A 10,471-nucleotide genomic window follows, 5' to 3' on the forward strand; every position below is an offset into this window, starting at 1 on the left:
ATGGTTTTGAACATGCTTTTATTGAACAAATTGCAAACGAAACCCAAAAAATTAAACAACATTCATTGAAGTAAGACATAGATATAAAAAAAAAAAACGAAGTAGCACTTCCCCTGCTCCGTTAAAACGTTTTCTTCTGAACTCAACAAGAAGCATTGCGAAAGAAAAAATTCTGGGGGAAAACAACTTAAATAGAAATGCATATTACATCACACTGTGCTATACAAAAATTCTACACCGCAGACACGCCGTGCTCACTCCATGCCGTTGTCCTGGTGACCACGTGGCTTCTCTTTACAGTAAGTCACGCTATGCTGCAGCAGGGCGGGGGACATTCGTCAGCAGATAGATATCACATCGGTACACACCTAGTCTTTAAATAAACCTTTTAGTTGAAAATAATTAAGAGGACGCTGCTGAATGCGAATGCAGGTGCTCGTTAACAAAATGATTTCTTATTCGTCACGTTTCAGGTAGTCTTTCGCTACGTGCTTGTCAGGCATGTTTGTCTCGCGATCATGACAAAAGTACGATTTATTGGTCAGCACTACTGCTCCTGGAGGAAGGACAGCAAGGATGCGAAAAACGCAGAAGTCACATTTCTTCTGCATGCAGCTTAAGCATGATGATGAATCATCTTCTTTTTGCTTAGAAACAGCAACAGTGCTGATGGGAAATCACAACTTTGTGCTTTGCATCGGGGTAGAATGCAGTTCACCCACAGGGTGAGCAGTGGTTTGGCACCAACGCAACTTTGTAAGCGCAGACCGTGGAAATTATTCACAGGCCTTCCCCATTTCTCCAAGCAAAACAGACACCTGAAGAGGAAAAATACAGGAATAAAATGAGTCCATGGTTCAAATGAAACTAAGCCAGACCCAAGAAAAAGTCAGTTGAAACGGCCTTTTGCAGCCAAGCATTTTCTAACGTTGAGGTCCAATCTAGTGGCATCTTCACTGCCTAAACAGTTTAATTGTTTCAATTTGTCTGTGCAACACAAAATACAAACTTCCGTTCTACAATTAAGTCCTATATAAATAGCTTTAACAATCTTGCATCACAATTTTATTTTTTAAAGTAATTTACTCTAACTTCAGTTTGTTGCTCTTATAGTGATCTCTCTGCTAGATTTTGACTGAAACACTTCACTTTGTTTCGAAAAGTGCTATGAATTTTTTTTTTACTACTTCTATTATTACACAGTGCAACCCAATCTTACCTCATGGATTCAGACTTCTGATGGGACGTTTCTGCTTATAGCAGCAGTCGAGCAACACACCACCGTGCTACTACACCGCATAGTGGCAGCACCGTCCTCAGAATCTGAAATCAAAACAAAATCATCATCATTTTGCACTTAAACATGTGAACACATTGTTTTCTTCAAACCTTTGTCTGAGGGTTACCTATAACCCGGCTGCATGTGACAGACACAGCAAGGCCTCAAACGCCCTCAGCTCTCTCTAGCAGACACGGTAGGAAAGGTCAGAGCCACCGCAGGCTGAGCCTCGCTGGAAACGGCCTGCACCAATACGGATACGGTGCATCCATAGTCACCATGTTTAAACACACTAGGACGACCTTTTCAACAAGGAGCCGTCCGGCATTGAAGAACATGGTAGTGTTGTTTAAAATAAATAAATACAATTGACACACACGCATGCAAGTCCTGTCCATGAAAGCTTGGTAAGACACATTGATGCTGTAGCGCCACTGTGTGGGAGCAAAATGTTAAACATTGGGTATTTGATACAATATTCAGTATTGTTTTGAACTTACATGGTGCTGGACATGGTTGGTTTCTTCCTCAGGGCTGGAAAAACAAGTCAGTCAGGAGCGCTGTCAGGGTGCGGAACCTCCTCATCCAGGGTTCTGGGGAAAGGAAAACGCTTCACTTTAATGCTGTTGTATGTTTGACAGAATACATCCTGGTCAAAATTCAATGTTACGACCTACTGGTGTTTTAGACAATCCTCACAAATGGTTGATGCTTAGGTATAAGGTTAAGGTCGTTATGAGGCATTGGATTAGCGATGGCCAAGTTTGACACGGATAATTCAGTGCATTTTTTTTTAATGTGTGTATGTACGTACGTATGAATAGTAGTTAAATGTTTATCTTGCCTTTGTTTCGGCTGGATGTCTAGTCCATGTACCGTAATTTCCGGACTATAAGCGGCTACTTTTCCCCCCCACGCTTTGATCCTCGCGGCTTAAACAATGACGCGGCTATTTTATGGATTTTCCCCCACTTTCACAACCTTCATGCCGCTAAAAAACTGAGCAAAAAACACATTATGTGACTGTGCTCAGTTTTTTGGCTGCATGAAGCTTTCATTAGACCAATGAAATTGCCGAACGGGTTAAGGTGAAACAATGTAACTGTTTAGTTTACTGTTTAGATTAAATGGACCGCGCTCAAACTTCCCATCATTTACGGTAGTCATTTTGTCACCCTCATCATGGCAAAGACACAAAGAAATGCATATGATGCAGCTTTCAAGTTGAAGGCGATCGATCTGGCTGAGGGAGAAGGAAATAGAGCTGCTGCACGGTAGCTTGGCCTTAATGAGTCGATGATACGACGTTGGAAACAGCAGCGTGAGGAACTGACTCTGCGCAAAAAGACAACAAAAGCTTTCAGAGGGAAGAAAAGAAGATGGCCCGAACTAGAAAATGAGCTCGAAGACTAGGTCAACACACAGAAAGCAGACGGCCGAGGTGTTTCAACTGTGCAGATCCGACTGAAAGCCAAAACAATCGCCACCACAATGAAGTTTGAGGATTTTAGAGGTGGACCATCGTGGGGTCTGCCAGTGGGTCCTGACAGCGTGGAGCATTGTCAAAAAATCCACTATCATCAACGGGTTTGGAAAGGCTGGACTGCTGGATGAGCTCAGCAGGGAATTTGCCTCCGGATGAAAGTGACGAGAGCGACAGTGAAAACAACCCAACATCGGATGAAGCAATTCTGAGGCTATTCAACTCCGACACCGAAGGAGATGACGTCAGTGGTTTCAGTGCGCAGGAGGAGGAAGATAGTGACCAATGACTTTCTTGGTAGGCTACTGTTTGCTGCTCATTTTTTATTTTTGTTACAAGCTGTGTTTCGTTAAAGCCAATTTATTTTTGTTACAAGCCGTGTTTCGTTAAAGCCTGTGTAAAGTTCATTTGTTTCAATGTACCGGCAGGCACCTGCAGCGCATAGACATGTGCGGCTTATGTATGTTCAAAATAATTGTTTTTTTTAAATTCAGTGGGTGCGGCTTATATTCAGGTGCGCTTAATAGTCCGGAAATTACAGTATGTACATTGGGAGTAATGAAAAAAACAGAGTAAATTCCTTGTTTGTATCTGAACATACTCAGCGAATAAAGCCCATTCTGATTAAAGAGGGACTGTTTGTCTGAGGGTTACCTATAACCCGGCTGCATTTGACAAACACAGCAAGGCCTCAAACACCCTCAGCTCTCTCTAGCAGACACTGTAGGAAAGGTCAGAGCCACCGCAGGCTGAGCCTCGCTGGAAACGGCCTGCACCAATACGGATACGGTGCATCCATACGTCACCATGTTTAAACACACTAGGACGACCTTTTCAACAAGGAGCTGTCCAGCATTGAAGGACATGGTAGTGTTGTTTAAAATAAATAGAATTGACACAGACGCATGCAAGTCCTGTCCATAAAAGCTTGCTAAGACACATTGATGATGTAGCGCCACCGTGTGGGAGCAAAATGTTAAACACTGGGTATTTGATACATTATTCAGTATTGTTTTGAACTTACATGGTGCTGGACATGGTTGGTTTCCTCCTCAGGGCTGGAAAAACAAGTCAGTCAGGAGCGCTGTCAGGGTGCGGAACCTCCTCATCCAGGGTTCTGGGGAAAGGAAAACGCTTCACCTTAATGCGGTCGTATGTTTGACAGAATACATCCTGGTCATAATTCAATGTTATGACCTACAGGTGCTTTAGACAATCCTCACAAATGGTTGATGCTTAGGTATAAGGTTAAGGTCTTTATGAGGCATTGGACTAGAGATGGCCAAGTTTGACACAGATCATTTAGTGCATTTTTTTTTTAACGTGTATGTGCGTATGTATGAATAGTAGTTGAATGTTTATATTGCCTGTTTCAGCTGGATGTCTAGCCCATGTATGTACATTGAGAGTAATGAAAATGAGTCAAATTCCTTGTTCGTATGTGAACATACTCGGCGAATAGAGCCCATTCTGATTAAAGAGGGACTGTTTGTCTGAGGGTTACCTATAACCCGGCTGCATGGGACAGACACAGCAAGGCCTCAAACGCCCTCAGCTCTCTCTAGCAGACACGGTAGGAAAGGTCAGAGCCACCGCAGGCTGAGCCTCGCTGGAAACGGCCTGCACCAATACGGATACGGTGCATCCATACGTCACCATGTTTAAACACACTAGGACGACCTTTTCAACAAGGAGCCGTCCGCCATTGAAGAACATGGTAGTGTAGTTTAAAATAAATAAATACAATTGACACACACGCACGCATGTCCTGTCCATAAAAGCTTGGTAAGACACATTGATGATGTAGCACCACCGTGTGGGAGCAAAATGTTGAACACTGGGTATTTGATACAGTATTCAGTATTGTTTTGAACTTACATGGTGCTGGACATGGTTGGTTTCCTCCTCAGGGCTGGAAAGACAAGTCAGTCAGGAACGCCGTCAGGGTGCGGAACCTCCTCATCCAGGGTTCTGGGGAAAGGAAAACGCTTCACTTTAACGCTGTCGTATGTTTGACAGAATACACCCTGGTCATAATTCAATGTTACGACCTACTGGTGTTTTAGACAATCCTCACAAATGGTTGATGCTTAGGTATAAGGTTAAGGTCTTTATGAGGCATTGGACTAGAGATGGCCAAGTTTGACAGATAAATTAGTGCAGTTTTTTTTATGTGTGTATGTACCTATGTATTGTTTATCTTGCCTTTGTTTCAGCTGGATGTCTAGCCCATGTATGTACATTGAGAGTAATGAAAATGAGTCAAATTCCTTGTTCGTATGTGAACATACTCGGCGAATAGAGCCCATTCTGATTAAAGAGGGACTGTTTGTCTGAGGGTTACCTATAACCCGGCTGCATGGGACAGACACAGCAAGGCCTCAAACGCCCTCAGCTCTCTCTAGCAGACACGGTAGGAAAGGTCAGAGCCACCGCAGGCTGAGCCTCGCTGGAAACGGCCTGCACCAATACGGATACGGTGCATCCACACGTCACCATGTTTAAACACACTAGGACGACCTTTTCAACAAGGAGCCGTCCGGCATTGAAGAACATGTTAGTGTAGTTTAAAATAAATAAATACAATTGACACACACGCACAGGCACGCATGTCCTGTCCATAAAAGCTTGGTAAGACACATTGATGATGTAGCACCACCGTATGGGAGCAAATGTTAAACATTGGGTATTTGATACAATATTCAGTATTGTTTTGAACTTACATGGTGCTGGACATGGTTGGTTTCCTCCTCAGGGCTGGAAAAACAAGTCAGTCAGGAGATCTGTCAGGGTGCGGAACCTCCTCATCCAGGGTTCTGGGGAAAGGAAAACGCTTCACTTTAACGCTGTCGTACGTTTGACAGAATACATCCTGGTCATAATTCAATGTTACGACCTACTGGTGTTTTAGACAATCCTCACAAATGGTTGATGCTTAGGTATAAGGTTATGGTCTTTATGAGGCATTGGACTAGAGATGGCCAAGTTTGACACAGATCATTTAGTGCATTTTTTTTTTTTAACGTGTGTATGTGCGTATGTATGAATAGTAGTTGAATGTTTATATTGCCTGTTTCAGCTGGATGTCTAGCCCATGTATGTACATTGAGAGTAATGAAAATGAGTCAAATTCCTTGTTCGTATGTGAACATACTCGGCGAATAGAGCCCATTCTGATTAAAGAGGGACTGTTTGTCTGAGGGTTACCTATAACCCGGCTGCATGGGACAGGACACAGCAAGGCCTCAAACGCCCTCAGCTCTCTCTAGCAGACACGGTAGGAAAGGTCAGAGCCACCGCAGGCTGAGCCTCGCTGGAAACGGCCTGCACCAATACGGATACGGTGCATCCATACGTCACCATGTTTAAACACACTAGGACGACCTTTTCAACAAGGAGCCGTCCGGCATTGAAGAACATGTTAGTGTAATTTAAAATAAATAAATACAATTGACACACACGCAGGCACGCATGTCCTGTCCATAAAAGCTTGGTAAGACACATTGATGATGTAGCGCCACCGTATGGGAGCAAATGTTAAACATTGGGTATTTGATACAATATTCAGTATTGTTTTGAACTTACATGGTGCTGGACATGGTTGGTTTCCTCCTCAGGGCTGGAAAAACAAGTCAGTCAGGAGATCTGTCAGGGTGCGGAACCTCCTCATCCAGGGTTCTGGGGAAAGGAAAACGCTTCACTTTAACGCTGTCGTACGTTTGACAGAATACATCCTGGTCATAATTCAATGTTACGACCTACTGGTGTTTTAGACAATCCTCACAAATGGTTGATGCTTAGGTATAAGGTTATGGTCTTTATGAGGCATTGGACTAGAGATGGCCAAGTTTGACACAGATCATTTAGTGCATTTTTTTTTTAACGTGTGTATGTGCGTATGTATGAATAGTAGTTGAATGTTTATATTGCCTGTTTCAGCTGGATGTCTAGCCCATGTATGTACATTGAGAGTAATGAAAATGAGTCAAATTCCTTGTTCGTATGTGAACATACTCGGCGAATAGAGCCCATTCTGATTAAAGAGGGACTGTTTGTCTGAGGGTTACCTATAACCCGGCTGCATGGCACAGGACACAGCAAGGCCTCAAACGCCCTCAGCTCTCTCTAGCAGACACGGTAGGAAAGGTCAGAGCCACCGCAGGCTGAGCCTCGCTGGAAACGGCCTGCGCCCAAAAGTCTGGCCCAAATACGGCTTCTTTGGAGCCCACGGGCTGATAAACCGAGTACAGAGCCGACAAGGAGGTCGTTTTGAACCCGACGCTGGCGTTTAAGGCATTCTCCGTTGCCCGTGCTCAACACGTGCACCGTCTCACCATAAAGAAAATGAATATAAACCGGTAACAACAAAACTATGAAACAAACAAAGACAAGCGGTGAAGCGGTGAAGCGCTTACCTTCCCACCCCGAGAACGGGCGTTTTCCACGTGTGACGGACGAGTGGTAAACGAAGACGGAATTATACCCATCATTACCCATTTAGATGGAGTACCGGAACGGCATCGAGAAATTACTCGTTTTCCAAAGAGAAAATTTACACCACTGCCGCCCGCGGTTGTTCAAACATATTCAATGTAAATAAGTGAGGTTGGATGGCATTGGATGCTACGCTCACCACTCCGTCCGGAGCCACGACGCGCTAGAGGCGCACCGGATGTCAGTATATTTTCAGTGCCGTTGTCCGGAAATGACGTAGTCATTGCCGTACAGCGTATCGACCACCAGGGGGCAGTAAGGCACTGCCGACCGCTTTTACGCGTAAGTAAGTGTTACCCTTTTGTTTAGTTTAGTTTTGTTTTGTTTTGTTTTGTTTTGTTTTGTTTTGTGTTGTGTTGTGTTGTGTTGTGTTGTGTTGTGTTGTGTTGTTTAGTTTTGTTTTGTGTTGTGTTGTGTTGTGTTGTGTTGTGTTGTGTTGTATTATGTTGTATTATGTTGTATTGTGTTGTATTGTGTTGTGTTGTGTTGTGTTGTTTTGTTTTGTGTTGTGTTGTGTTTTTTTGTATTGTGTTGTGTTGTGTTGTGTTGTGTTGTATTATGTTGTGTTGTGTTGTGTTGTTTTGTGTTGTGTTGTGTTGTGTTGTGTTGTGTTGTTTTGTATTGTGTTGTGTTGTGTTGTATGTATTATGTTGTATTATGTTGTATTGTGTTGTGTTGTGTTGTGTTGTGTTGTGTTGTGTGTATTATGTTGTATTATGTTGTATTATGTTGTGTTGTGTTGTGTTGTGTTGTATTATGTTGTGTTGTGTTGTGTTGTATTGTATTGTATTGTATTGTATTGTGTTGTGTTGTATTATGTTGTATTATGTTGTATTGTGTTGTGTGTATTATGTTGTATTATGTTGTATTATGTTGTATTGTGTTGTGTTGTGTTGTGTTGTGTTGTATTATGTTGTGTTGTGTTGTGTTGTATTGTATTGTATTGTGTTGTGTTGTGTTGTATTATGTTGTGTTGTGTTGTATGGTATTGTATTGTGTTGTGTTGTGTTGTGTTGTATTGTATTGTATTGTATTGTATTGTATTGTATTGTATTGTGTTGTATTGTATTGTATTGTATTGTGTTGTGTTGTGTTGTGTTGTGTTTTGTTTATTAGGGGCGGAAAAATAACAATACACAACCATCTAGGGTAATACAGTTTAGTAGTAATATTCAGGTACAAGTAAAAATGAAGGTGTATTTTTTTTATAGATTGGCATTTACGTAAAAATATTATTTGCCATAAGAAACATAAACCGATCCTCTCAGGTGAGCGATGCCAGAATGAATGTAATACTGTTTCCGGGTGAACTTCACAACAGGTACAGTTCACATTCATGTCATTGAAATAATTTAAATACGTTTTTGACAAGTTAATACAGGTCTCCGAGGTCCCCAAAACATGTTTTTGGAATTTTGTTTTGCTGAAAATACCACTGGAGTTATGCATTCTAACCATTCTAACATGCCTCTATGACGCTCTGTTTACTGGGTGGTGCTGAGGCCTTTAGTTCTGTGAACCAATGGGGTTTGAGCTTTACCTCTGGGTTCCATTGTATTTAGTCTGTAAACTTTCACTGATTTCACCCTCACCAGTCCACCAAAATCAATTTCTGTTTACCTTTATAGTGCCTGGCTGGACAGCACCTGTTCATACGGGACTTTCTTAGCCTTTGTCAGTCCTTAAATATTTTTCAGGAACCATTCGTTCACAGTTTGGGGGTTGGGATGGAAGTTCTTCCCCGGCAGATGGGATTGAACATTGCGTAAAAACAATAAGATATGTGCGTATATGTGAGACAATATTTCCGTGTGGCACTGTGTACTTTCAGACTGTGCTGTTTCCTGTCTAATATGACACAGCTGTTCCTGCTCGAATCACATTTTCTTTTCGTCCGCGTCCTCTAAGTACGGTGTGCGTCCGGCTATCAGACCGCGCTCTCCCCTGGACGCTTCCTGATTCGATCTCTGTGAATAACCCAATTAAAAAAAACCATGTCCCGTGATTCATCTCGACAAAAGTCTGTGTCTTGTCTCGAACGGCGTCCGTGTGATACGTCGACACAAAACGGTCCGGGGCTGGCTCGCCGAGAGCGCCCCGATTTACAGCCCCGTCCCTCAAGAGCATTTCACGCGGCCTGACTAACCAGTAAACGTGGTTTTTGAAGGGGTTTTGACGTGAGCGGAAAAGAGACTTTGCAGCATCTTATTTGGCTTATGGCAGCGAGGTCACTCCGATCAATTATACTTGTATAAGACGGAGGATCGGCCGTTGGAGATTAGGCGCATTAATCCACCCACAAGGGCCCGTGGAAATACACCGTATCCTTCCATTCAGAAAAATCTCACCACTTGTGCCCCCACCGCTTTCCTCGGCGCTCCCTCTTTTTCTCCTTCCGTTTTGGGAGACCCTGAGATTCAGTTGTCCAGACGTCGTTGGTTCTTTGACGGCCCTGCTCCCAGGGGAGGAGGCGACGCTCTTTTTTTCCATCCACCGGCCGAGTCAAAACCGACCATGAGACGGTGACTTCACATTGTCGGCAAAAAGACAAACACACACAGAGCGGCCCGCAGGGTCTGGTCTCTGCCCGACCGGCGTGAATCAATGAAATGCGCATTTCTGAAAGGATTATGTAAGTGGTGGTATTTTTTTGCGAGGGGGGCCGCAGGGACTGACCAAATGAAGAATTTGTGTGTGCGTGTGCGTGTGTGTGTGTGTGTGTGTGTGTGTGTGTGTGTGTGTGTGTGTGTGTGTGTGTGTGTGTGTGTGTCAGTGTGTGCGTGTGTGTCTGTATGTGTGTGTGTGTGTGTGTCGGATGAACTGTTCGCTGAGTGACATCATGGGGAAGTCTGGGGGACAGTGAGAAGGAGGCTTGTACTCACAGTACATCATCAGCAAACACTAAGTAATACTTGTGTAAATGTGAATTTAAGATCTTTTTATTGAACAATTTAAAAAAATTGTTGAATGAGGAAAGTTATTGTTCAGCCACAGTGTCCTGTGTTTGGCCAGTGTGCCGATGTAGGATCAAGCTTATCAGCTGATCTGCATTTAACTTTTTTTTTTCCAGATTGTAATTTCATTATGGTTCACATGGCGACTCCCGGCGACTCCCGTTTATGGGATTAGGCAGCGACGTATGTTTTTTGTAAAACTGTAATTTCAGTGCAATTGACAGTGATTGTCTCTCGCTCTTTTACAGTCATGCAAAAGGC

The 10,471-nt window shown here is 43.2% G+C and overlaps 1 long non-coding RNA gene across 1 annotated transcript; it reads right to left on the reverse strand.

Moving 5' to 3' along the window:
• Positions 1 to 7,383, reverse strand: LOC307240002. The gene is made up of 8 exons (XR_013844491.1): positions 7,178 to 7,383; positions 6,348 to 6,440; positions 5,486 to 5,578; positions 4,641 to 4,733; positions 3,787 to 3,879; positions 1,780 to 1,872; positions 1,220 to 1,323; positions 1 to 818 (listed from the first exon to the last, which is right to left on the reverse strand). It is a non-coding gene; the product is annotated as an uncharacterized lncRNA (long non-coding RNA).
• Positions 7,384 to 10,471: the final 3,088 nt, after the last annotated feature.

Source organism: Zeus faber, assembly GCF_960531495.2.
Source record: "Zeus faber genome assembly, chromosome: 1".
In the NCBI taxonomy this organism is placed as follows: Eukaryota; Metazoa; Chordata; class Actinopteri; order Zeiformes; family Zeidae; genus Zeus; species Zeus faber.